This window comes from Oncorhynchus masou, chromosome 32, assembly GCF_036934945.1.
Source record: "Oncorhynchus masou masou isolate Uvic2021 chromosome 32, UVic_Omas_1.1, whole genome shotgun sequence".
In the NCBI taxonomy this organism is placed as follows: domain Eukaryota; kingdom Metazoa; phylum Chordata; class Actinopteri; order Salmoniformes; family Salmonidae; genus Oncorhynchus; species Oncorhynchus masou.
The window spans coordinates 86,045,971-86,059,929 of NC_088243.1; positions in this window are offsets into that span (position 1 = coordinate 86,045,971).

Below are 13,959 nucleotides of genomic sequence, written 5' to 3' on the forward strand. Positions count from 1 at the left end.
GATATTAGGTTTTTTGTGGAATTGTTTGTTAATTACCTGTTAGATATTGATACACTGTCGGATCTAGAAGCACAAGCATTTCGCTACACTAACAATAACATCAGCTAACCATGTGTATGTGACCAATAACATCAGCTAACCCTGTGTATGTGACCAATAACATCAGCTAGCCACGTGTATGTGACCAATAACATCAGCTAGCCACGTGTATGTGACCAATAACATCAGCTAGCCATGTGTATGTGACCAATAACATCAGCTAACCATGTGTATGTGACCAATAACATCAGCTAACCATGTGTATGTGACCAATAACATCAGCTAGCCATGTGTATGTGACCAATAACATCAGCTAGCCATGTTTATGTGACCAATAACATCAGCTAACCATGTTTATGTGACCAATAACATCAGCTAAAAATGTTTATGTGACCAATAACATCAGCTAGCCATGTGTATGTGACCAATAACATCAGCTAACCATGTTTATGTGACCAATAACATCAGCTAGCCATGTGCATGTGACCAATAACATCAGCTAGCCATGTTTATGTGACCAATAACATCAGCTAGCCATGTGTATGTGACCAATAACATCAGCTAGCCATGTTTATGTGACCAATAACATCAGCTAGCCATGTGTATGTGACCAATAACATCATCTAACCATGTGTATGTGGCCAATACAATTTGATTTGATTTCACATATAACACGTTTATTTCTTTGTTAGTGTGCATGTGGGGTATTTTCTTTCTCCCAAATCCCTTTTGTTCTTTTTCTGCTTGACAGTGAAGTCTAAAGAGCTCCGCCTCTCCGACCGTAAACTGGAAACAAAAATGTAGTCACAAAGCAGTGTGTATTTCCTCACCTCTTCCTCCAACCTCTTCCTCCAACTTACCACTAATGTCGTGAAGCGATTGCTGACGTGGGTCCATAGCCTTAGCAGCGTATCAGTGCTGTCTCAATAGCTACAAATCAATCTGTGTCCCTCCCGACAGCCTCTGCATTGCAGACACAATGCTGTGCTCTGCTCCCACTACGCCTGCAGCTCCATGTACTGTAGGGCACAGAGGAGCTCTGTTCAGCCAGCATAGACAACAAAGGAGAAGAAGAGGCCATCTATTTAAATCATCCTGATACTGGCTGTTAAACAAAAATGTAAATATCCCATATATTCACACACACAGGAAGGCGGCAGTATGGCTAAATCAATGTGGCGTTGGATGTGTGTGATGTTCGGCACACCTAACTCAGGGCTGAGTCCAAAGTGTATCCTTCATCATTCACAGTCAGTCACAACAGTTTTGTTGGATAACCCTCACGTAGTGTATAGCAACATGGATAACCCTCACGTAGTGTATAGCAACATGGATAACCCTCACGTAGTGTATAGCAACATGGATAACCCTCACGTAGTGTATAGCAACATGGATAACCCTCACGTAGTGTATAGCAACATGGATAACCCTCATGTAGTGTATAGCAACATGGATAACCCTCATGTAGTGTATAGCAACATGAATAACCCTCATGTAGTGTATAGCAACATGGATAACCCTCATGTAGTGTATAGCAACATGGATAACCCTCACGTAGTGTATAGCAACATGGATAACCCTCACGTAGTGTATAGCAACATGGATAACCCTCATGTAGTGTATAGCAACATGGATAACCCTCATGTAGTGTATAGCAACATGGATAACCCTCATGTAGTGTATAGCAACATGGATAACCCTCATGTAGTGTATAGCAACATGGATAACCCTCACGTAGTGTATAGCAACATGGATAACCCTCACGTAGTGTATAGCAACATGGATAACCCTCACGTAGTGTATAGCAACATGGATAACCCTCATGTAGTGTATAGCAACATGGATAACCCTCACGTAGTGTATAGCAACATGGATAACCCTCACGTAGTGTATAGCAACATGGATAACCCTCACGTAGTGTATAGCAACATGGATAACCCTCATGTAGTGTATAGCAACATGGATAACCCTCACGTAGTGTATAGCAACATGGATAACCCTCACGTAGTGTATAGCAACATGGATAACCCTCATGTAGTGTATAGCAACATGGATAACCCTCACGTAGTGTATAGCAACATGGATAACCCTCACGTAGTGTATAGCAACATGGATAACCCTCACGTAGTGTATAGCAACATGGATAACCCTCATGTAGTGTATAGCAACATGGATAACCCTCACGTAGTGTATAGCAACATGGATAACCCTCACGTAGTGTATAGCAACATGGATAACACTCACGTAGTGTATAGCAACATGGGTAACGTTCATGTACTGTATAGCAACATGGATAACCCTCATGTGGTGGATAGCAACATGGATAACCCTCATGTAGTGTATAGCAACATGGATAACCCTCAAGTAGTGTATAGCAACATGGATAACCCTCATGTGGTGGATAGCAACATGGATAACCCTCACGTAGTGTATAGCAACATGGATAACCCTCATGTACTGTATAGCAACATGGATAACCCTCACGTAGTGTATAGCAACATGGATAACCCTCATGTAGTGTATAGCAACATGGATAACCCTCAAGTAGTGTATAGCAACATGGATAACCCTCATGTAGTGTATAGCAACATGGATAACCCTCATGTGGTGGATAGCAACATGGATAACCCTCATGTAGTGTATAGCAACATGGATAACCCTCATGTAGTGTATAGCAACATGGGTAACGTTCATGTACTGTATAGCAACATGGATAACCCTCACGTAGTGTATAGCAACATGGATAACCCTCATGTAGTGTATAGCAACATGGATAACCCTCATGTAGTGTATAGCAACATGGGTAACGTTCATGTACTGTATAGCAACATGGATAACCCTCATGTGGTGGATAGCAACATGGATAACGCTCATGTAGTGTATAGCAACATGGATAACCCTCACGTAGTGTATAGCAACATGGATAACCCTCATGTAGTGAATAGCAACATGGATAACTCTCACGTAGTGTATAGCAACATGGATAACCCTCACGTAGTGTATAGCAACATGGATAACCCTCATGTAGTGTATAGCAACATGGATAACTCTCACGTAGTGTATAGCAACATGGATAACCCTCACGTAGTGTATAGCAACATGGATAACCCTCACGTAGTGTATAGCAACATGGATAACCCTCATGTAGTGGATAGCAACATGGATAACCCTCACGTAGTGTATAGCAACATGGATAACCCTCACGTAGTGTATAGCAACATGGATAACCCTCACGTAGTGTATAGCAACATGGATAACCCTCACGTAGTGTATAGCAACATGGATAACCCTCACGTAGTGTATATCAACATGGATAACCTCACGTAGTGTATTGCAACATGGATAATCCTCACGTACTGTATAGCAACATGGGTAACCCTCATGTAGTGGATAGCAACATGGATAACGTTCATGTAGTGGATAGCAACATGGATAACCCTCACGTAGTGTATAGCAACATGGATAACCCTCATGTAGTGTATAGCAACATGGATAACCCTCACGTAGTGTATAGCAACATGGATAACCCTCATGTAGTGTATAGCAACATGGATAACTCTCACGTAGTGTATAGCAACATGGATAACCCTCACGTAGTGTATAGCAACATGGATAACCCTCACGTAGTGTATAGCAACATGGATAACCCTCATGTAGTGGATAGCAACATGGATAACCCTCACGTAGTGTATAGCAACATGGATAACCCTCACGTAGTGTATAGCAACATGGATAACCCTCACGTAGTGTATAGCAACATGGATAACCCTCACGTAGTGTATAGCAACATGGATAACCCTCACGTAGTGTATATCAACATGGATAACCTCACGTAGTGTATTGCAACATGGATAATCCTCACGTACTGTATAGCAACATGGGTAACCCTCATGTAGTGGATAGCAACATGGATAACGTTCATGTAGTGGATAGCAACATGGATAACCCTCACGTAGTGTATAGCAACATGGATAACCCTCATGTAGTGTATAGCAACATGGATAACCCTCACGTAGTGTATAGCAACATGGATAACCCTCACGTAGTGTATAGCAACATGGATAACGCTCATGTAGTGGATAGCAACATGGATAACCCTCACGTAGTGTATAGCAACATGGATAACGCTCATGTAGTGTATAGCAACATGGATAACCCTCACGTAGTGTATAGCAACATGGATAACCCTCATGTAGTGTATATCAACATGGATAACCCTCACGTAGTGTATAGCAACATGGATAACGCTCATGTAGTGGATAGCAACATGGATAACCCTCACGTAGTGGATAGCAACATGGATAACCCTCATGTAGTGTATAGCAACATGGATAACCCTCATGTAGTGTATAGCAACATGGATAACCCTCACGTAGTGTATAGCAACATGGATAACGTTCATGTAGTGGATAGCAACATGGATAACGCTCATGTAGTGTATAGCAACATGGATAACCCTCATGTAGTGTATAGCAACATGGATAACCCTCATGTAGTGGATAGCAACATGGATAACGCTCATGTAGTGTATAGCAACATGGATAACCCTCATGTAGTGGATAGCAACATGGATAACCCTCATGTAGTGTATAGCAACATGGATAACCCTCATGTAGTGGATAGCAACATGGATAACCCTCACGTAGTGTATAGCAACATGGATAACCCTCATGTAGTGGATAGCAACATGGATAACCCTCATGTAGTGGATAGCAACATGGATAACCCTCATGTAGTGGATAGCAACATGGATAACCCTCATGTAGTGTATAGCAACATGGATAACCCTCATGTAGTGTATAGCAACATGGATAACGTTCATGTAGTGTATAGCAACATGGATAACGTTCATGTAGTGGATAGCAACATGGATAACCCTCATGTAGTGTATAGCAACATGGATAACGTTCATGTAGTGTATAGCAACATGGATAACCCTCATGTAGTGGATAGCAACATGGATAACCCTCACGTAGTGTATAGCAACATGGATAACCCTCATGTAGTGTATAGCAACATGGATAACCCTCACGTAGTGTATAGCAACATGGATAACCCTCACGTAGTGTATATCAACATGGATAACCTCACGTAGTGTATTGCAACATGGATAACCCTCACGTACTGTATAGCAACATGGGTAACCCTCATGTAGTGGATAGCAACATGGATAACGTTCATGTAGTGGATAGCAACATGGATAACGCTCATGTAGTGTATAGCAACATGGATAACCCTCACGTAGTGTATAGCAACATGGATAACCCTCACGTAGTGTATAGCAACATGGATAACCCTCACGTAGTGTATAGCAACATGGATAACCCTCACGTAGTGTATATCAACATGGATAACCCTCATGTAGTGTATATCAACATGGATAACCCTCACGTAGTGTATAGCAACATGTATAACGCTCACGTAGTGTATAGCAACATGGATAACGCTCACGTAGTGTATAGCAACATGGATAACCCTCATGTAGTGTATAGCAACATGGATAACCCTCACGTAGTGTATAGCAACATGTATAAACCTCACGTAGTGTATAGCAACATGGATAACGCTCATGTAGTGTATAGCAACATGGATAACCCTCACGTAGTGTATAGCAACATGGATAACCCTCATGTAGTGTATATCAACATGGATAACCCTCACGTAGTGTATAGCAACATGGATAACCCTCATGTAGTGTATATCAACATGGATAACCCTCATGTAGTGTATAGCAACATGGATAACCCTCATGTAGTGTATAGCAACATGGATAACTCTCATGTAGTGTATAGCAACATGAATAACGCTCATGTAGTGTATAGCAACATGAATAACGCTCATGTAGTGTATAGCAACATGGATAACTCTCATGTAGTGTATAGCAACATGAATAACGCTCATGTAGTGTATAGCAACATGAATAACGCTCATGTAGTGTATAGCAACATGGATAACCCTCATGTAGTGTATAGCAACATGAATAACGCTCATGTAGTGTATAGCAACATGAATAACGCTCATGTAGTGTATAGCAACATGGATAACCCTCATGTAGTGTATAGCAACATGGATAACCCTCATGTAGTGGATAGCAACATGGATAACGCTCATGTAGTGTATAGCAACATGGATAACCCTCATGTAGTGGATAGCAACATGGATAACCCTCATGTAGTGTATAGCAACATGGATAACCCTCATGTAGTGGATAGCAACATGGATAACCCTCACGTAGTGTATAGCAACATGGATAACCCTCATGTAGTGGATAGCAACATGGATAACCCTCATGTAGTGGATAGCAACATGGATAACCCTCATGTAGTGGATAGCAACATGGATAACCCTCATGTAGTGTATAGCAACATGGATAACCCTCATGTAGTGTATAGCAACATGGATAACCCTCATGTAGTGTATAGCAACATGGATAACCCTCATGTAGTGTATAGCAACATGGATAACGTTCATGTAGTGGATAGCAACATGGATAACCCTCATGTAGTGTATAGCAACATGGATAACGTTCATGTAGTGTATAGCAACATGGATAACCCTCATGTAGTGGATAGCAACATGGATAACCCTCACGTAGTGTATAGCAACATGGATAACCCTCATGTAGTGTATAGCAACATGGATAACCCTCACGTAGTGTATAGCAACATGGATAACCCTCACGTAGTGTATATCAACATGGATAACCTCACGTAGTGTATTGCAACATGGATAACCCTCACGTACTGTATAGCAACATGGGTAACCCTCATGTAGTGGATAGCAACATGGATAACGTTCATGTAGTGGATAGCAACATGGATAACGCTCATGTAGTGTATAGCAACATGGATAACCCTCACGTAGTGTATAGCAACATGGATAACCCTCACGTAGTGTATAGCAACATGGATAACCCTCACGTAGTGTATAGCAACATGGATAACCCTCACGTAGTGTATATCAACATGGATAACCCTCATGTAGTGTATATCAACATGGATAACCCTCACGTAGTGTATAGCAACATGTATAACGCTCACGTAGTGTATAGCAACATGGATAACGCTCACGTAGTGTATAGCAACATGGATAACCCTCATGTAGTGTATAGCAACATGGATAACCCTCACGTAGTGTATAGCAACATGTATAAACCTCACGTAGTGTATAGCAACATGGATAACGCTCATGTAGTGTATAGCAACATGGATAACCCTCACGTAGTGTATAGCAACATGGATAACCCTCATGTAGTGTATATCAACATGGATAACCCTCACGTAGTGTATAGCAACATGGATAACCCTCATGTAGTGTATATCAACATGGATAACCCTCATGTAGTGTATAGCAACATGGATAACCCTCATGTAGTGTATAGCAACATGGATAACTCTCATGTAGTGTATAGCAACATGAATAACGCTCATGTAGTGTATAGCAACATGAATAACGCTCATGTAGTGTATAGCAACATGGATAACTCTCATGTAGTGTATAGCAACATGAATAACGCTCATGTAGTGTATAGCAACATGAATAACGCTCATGTAGTGTATAGCAACATGGATAACCCTCATGTAGTGTATAGCAACATGGATAACCCTCACGTAGTGTATAGCAACATGTATAAACCTCACGTAGTGTATAGCAACATGGATAACGCTCATGTAGTGTATAGCAACATGGATAACCCTCACGTAGTGTATAGCAACATGGATAACCCTCATGTAGTGTATATCAACATGGATAACCCTCACGTAGTGTATAGCAACATGGATAACCCTCATGTAGTGTATATCAACATGGATAACCCTCATGTAGTGTATAGCAACATGGATAACCCTCATGTAGTGTATAGCAACATGGATAACTCTCATGTAGTGTATAGCAACATGAATAACGCTCATGTAGTGTATAGCAACATGAATAACGCTCATGTAGTGTATAGCAACATGGATAACTCTCATGTAGTGTATAGCAACATGAATAACGCTCATGTAGTGTATAGCAACATGAATAACGCTCATGTAGTGTATAGCAACATGGATAACCCTCATGTAGTGTATAGCAACATGAATAACGCTCATGTAGTGCATAGCAACATGAATAACGCTCATGTAGTGGATAGCAACATGGATAACCCTCACGTAGTGTATAGCAACATGGATAACGCTCATGTAGTGTATAGCAACATGGATAACGCTCATGTAGTGGATAGCAACATGGATAACGCTCACGTAGTGTATAGCAACATGGATAACGCTCATGTAGTGTATAGCAACATGGATAACGCTCACGTAGTGTATAGCAACATGGATAACCCTCATGTAGTGTATAGCAACATGGATAACCCTCATGTAGTGGATAGCAACATGGATAACGCTCATGTAGTGTATAGCAACATGGATAACGCTCACGTAGTGTATAGCAACATGGATAACCCTCACGTAGTGTATAGCAACATGGATAACCCTCATGTAGTGTATAGCAACATGGATAACGCTCATGTAGTGTATAGCAACATGGATAACCCTCATGTAGTGGATAGCAACATGGATAACGCTCATGTAGTGTATAGCAACATGGATAACGCTCACGTAGTGTATAGCAACATGGATAACCCTCACGTAGTGTATAGCAACATGGGTAACCCTCATGTAGTGGATAGCAACATGGATAACGCTCATGTAGTGTATAGCAACATGGATAACGCTCACGTAGTGTATAGCAACATGGATAACGCTCATGTAGTGTATAGCAACATGGATAACCCTCATGTAGTGTATAGCAACATGGATAACGCTCATGTAGTGTATAGCAACATGGATAACCCTCATGTAGTGGATAGCAACATGGATAACGCTCATGTAGTGTATAGCAACATGGATAACGCTCACGTAGTGTATAGCAACATGGATAACCCTCACGTAGTGTATAGCAACATGGGTAACCCTCATGTAGTGGATAGCAACATGGATAACGCTCATGTAGTGTATAGCAACATGGATAACGCTCACGTAGTGTATAGCAACATGGATAACGCTCATGTAGTGTATAGCAACATGGACAACCCTCACGTAGCAATTCGATTTTTACTTTAATAATTTACCTTGCTATTTACTTTACATGTGATTGAACACTAATGGCATGGGTCACCAGATCCTCAAAAAATTCTACAGCTGCACCATCGAGAGCATCCTGACTGGTTGCATCACCGCCTGGTATGGCAACTGCTCGGCATCTGACCGTAAGGCTCTACAGAGGGTAGTGTGTATAGCCCATCACTGGGGCCATCACTGGGGCCATTGGTCAACCATGGTTTGCTAGTGCTGTGATAAAATAATGTGTAAAATAGTGAAGAATATATCTGCACTGGTACGTTTGTTAGATAGCTAGCTGGCCACTTTTAGTGTAATGATTCATTTGAGATGACATGAACTGCTAATATGCCAACATTCAGTTCAAATAATGCAGTCAGTCCACAGCCAGATAAAGCCATACACTAACTGAAATCAGTTGATGATATAGGACTTAGACAAGTTGTGAATGAAATAGTAGCTAGTGATATTGTATCAGTGGTGGAAAAAGTACTAAATTGTTATTACTTTACACCGCTGTATTGTATCATATAATAGCACTGCCAGCTTTCCAAGAAAACACCATTTTAAACAGTTATGGTCTGTTTCCATATGTTTTAGTGGATATTTATGCAGACAATTGTTTTTTTTTTGTTATACAGAAAGAACAAAACATGCTGAAAAGCTGCTGTGTTGTTCAATGTACATGTAAACGGTCAGAAATCCCCACTTAAGGAAATAGAGCCTGCAAGAAGAGCCCTGTGGCTTCAGGGTATCCAGCCTGGGAGAAGAGCCCTGTGGCTTCAGGGTATCCAGCCTGCGAGAAGAGCCCTGTGGCTTCAGGGTATTCAGCCTGGGAGAAGAGCCCTGTGGCTTCAGGGTATCCAGCCTTCGAGAAGAGCCCTGTGGCTTCAGGGTATCCAGCCTGCGAGAAGAGCCCTGTGGCTTCAGGGTATCCAGCCTGGGAGAAGAGCCCTGTGGCTTCAGGGTATTCAGCCTGGGAGAAGAGCCCTGTGGCTTCAGGGTATCCAGCCTGCGAGAAGAGCCCTGTGGCTTCAGGGTATTCAGCCTGGGAGAAGAGCCCTGTGGCTTCGGGGTATTCAGCCTGGGAGAAGAGCCCTGTGGCTTCGGGGTATTCAGCCTGGGAGAATAGGAAATGTGTGGACCCGGTGTCCAAGTAGGCTACACGTAGCTATGTGTGTGGAAAACATTTAATCACAGGAAATACATTTAACTTGTTTAGTGTCCTCCGTTTCCACTCACTACTTGTAGCTGTACAGTCCGTTTGTTTGTTGTTGGTCTTGGCTAGCTTAATGTTCCCGGCTTGAAGCTTGCTAACTAGCACTCAGTCATTCACATGTTTGCTAGCGCCATCTTGAAAAAGTTAATGAGGGAAGCCCTACAATGTTACGTTTTTCTAAATAGTGAGAACACTCGGGAGCAGGCAATGTTGAAAAGTAATATTTTCTTAAATATAGTTTTGTAATCGACTAAAACAAACAGACAATAAGAAAATTGCGTTTGAAAAAGGTCAAGTTGTTTGCTGTAACCTAGATATCCATGAGTTGTTTTTCGGTGCCGTGACATTCTATCTAATACCGACTGGGACTATAGGATCTCTGTGGACTATACTCAGTCACGTTCTAAACATTCTAAACATTCTAGACATTCTAGACATTCTCATCAGTACATTCTATGCTCTGTATTTCTTTTTACATTTAACCTTTTTTTACTAGGCAAGTCAGTTAAGAACAAATTCTTATTTACAATGACGGCCTGTCCCGACCAAACCCGGACGATGCAGGGCCAATTGTGCGCCGCCCTATGGGACTCCCGATCACGGCCGGTTGTAATACAGCCTAATAAATTCACATTAAAACATTGCTCATGTGAGCTCTGTCCAGATGCCAACAGGGCTCTCGACCTTCAGCATGGGGCAGAGGTTATTCACCATACATACACACACACACACACACACGCGTACACACACACACACACATGTACACACAGACACACACACACATATACACAGAGGTTATACACCTTACACACACACAGGCACACACACACACGTACAGAAGACACACACACACGTACATTAAAAACAAAAATACACAGAGGTTGTACACAATACACACACACAGGCACACACACACACGTACAGAAGACACACTCACACACACAGAGACACACACACGCGTACCATTAAAAACACACATACACAGAGTTGTACAGCAGCAACAGCCCCATGATCTCATTCCACACATTGTAAATGCTCAGCCAGCCAGGCAAACTCTCACAATTTAGTCTGTCACAAATACTGTAGGTTTTAAAACACGTTCTGCTCCTGCTCAGCACATTTGAAGTCACCTGTCTCCTCCTGTAGAAATGATCCAAATAATTGTTTTCAATGAGTTGGAGGTATTTATAGAATAATGTGTTTATTGTAACAGCAGCAACTACATCCCTATAACATATAAAGTCCCCCTCTCTCGGTGTGTGTGTGTGTGTGTGTGTGTGTGTGTGTGTGTGTGTGTGTGTGTGTGTGTGTGTGTGTGTGTGTGTGTGTGTGTGTGTGTGTGTGTGTGTGTGTGTGTGTGTGTGTGTGTGTGTGTGTGTGTGTGTGTGTGTGTGTGTGTGTGTGTCCTAGTTAATGAGTATCTAAATAGAGCTCTGTTGTCATCCTCACCTCTCCTAATCAATACCAGTCTGTTGTCATCCTCACCTCTCCTAATCAATACCAGTCTGTTATCATCCTCACCTCTCCTAATCAATACCAGTCTGTTATCATCCTCACCTCTCCTAATCAATACCAGTCTGTTGTCATCCTCACCTCTCCTAATCAATACCAGTCTGTTGTCATCCTCACCTCTCCTAATCAATACCAGTCTGTTATCATCCTCACCTCTCCTAATCAATACCAGTCTGTTGTCATCCTCACCTCTCCTAATCAATACCAGTCTGTTATCATCCTCACCTCTCCTAATCAATACCAGTCTGTTGTCATCCTCACCTCTCCTAATCAATACCAGTCTGTTGTCATCCTCACCTCTCCTAATCAATACCAGTCTGTTGTCATCCTCACCTCTCCTAATCAATACCAGTCTGTTGTCATCCTCACCTCTCCTAATCAATACCAGTCTATTGTCATCCTCACCTCTCCTAATCAATACCAGTCTGTTGTCATCCTCACCTCTCCTAATCAATACCAGTCTGTTGTCATCCTCACCTCTCCTAATCAATACCAGTCTGTTATCATCCTCACCTCTCCTAATCAATACCAGTCTGTTGTCATCCTCACCTCTCCTAATCAATACCAGTCTGTTGTCATCCTCACCTCTCCTAATCAATACCAGTCTGTTGTCATCCTCACCTCTCCTAATCAATACCAGTCTGTTATCATCCTCACCTCTCCTAATCAATACCAGTCTGTTGTCATCCTCACCTCTCCTAATCAATACCAGTCTGTTGTCATCCTCACCTCTCCTAATCAATACCAGTCTGTTGTCATCCTCACCTCTCCTAATCAATACCAGTCTGTTGTCATCCTCACCTCTCCTAATCAATACCAGTCTGTTGTCATCCTCACCTCTCCTAATCAATACCAGTCTGTTATCATCCTCACCTCTCCTAATCAATACCAGTCTGTTGTCATCCTCACCTCTCCTAATCAATACCAGTCTGTTATCATCCTCACCTCTCCTAATCAATACCAGTCTGTTGTCATCCTCACCTCTCCTAATCAATACCAGTCTGTTGTCATCCTCACCTCTCCTAATCAATACCAGTCTGTTGTCATCCTCACCTCTCCTAATCAATACCAGTCTGTTGTCATCCTCACCTCTCCTAATCAATACCAGTCTGTTGTCATCCTCACCTCTCCTAATCAATACCAGTCTGTTATCATCCTCACCTCTCCTAATCAATACCAGTCTGTTGTCATCCTCACCTCTCCTAATCAATACCAGTCTGTTATCATCCTCACCTCTCCTAATCAATACCAGTCTGTTGTCATCCTCACCTCTCCTAATCAATACCAGTCTGTTATCATCCTCACCTCTCCTAATCAATACCAGTCTGTTGTCATCCTCACCTCTCCTAATCAATACCAGTCTGTTATCATCCTCACCTCTCCTAATCAATACCAGTCTGTTGTCATCCTCACCTCTCCTAATCAATACCAGTCTTCTCTAACACACTGCCTGGTCGTTTGCTGCTGCCGGCAGACTTTATGTGGATAGGTCAGACTGAATGCTGTCCTCAAAAAAGCTTACAGCAGCATTTCATCCTCAGCGCCAGGCAGTTAAATCATTTTTTCTCATTTAGCATGCTGCATTGAGTCCGACTCGGGTTGTCATTGGTCATTGATTCCGCTGTAGGCTGTAACCATTTACCTAGGCCAGTGTCTTCGCTATAGCTGTTGTGTATAGGCTACATAAAAAATAATAATTTATAATGTTGCAGGAGCGATACTATATCAATTAAATTGTTTGCAATAAAATAATGAACATTGAGGAAGAATATAAACTAAATAAGGTGTTTTATGAATGTGCTGCATGTGACTCATTACAATGGAAAGGGGAATGAGGAAGACTTTTTAAAGTGGACACAAATATTTTGTTTAGTATTTGTGACGGACCGGCTCGATTCGGTCTCATGTAGTAACATTTAAAAAAAATGTTTTTTTTTACATTGGATAAAAGTAGACATGATGGCTATGAAAAACATTGATTACAACTCACATACAACCGGTAAACTGTATGTAGACACTAAACATGCATTTGTGTTCCACCACTGCGCAGACATAAAATCCTAACACAGATGTAGGATTTATACTCTC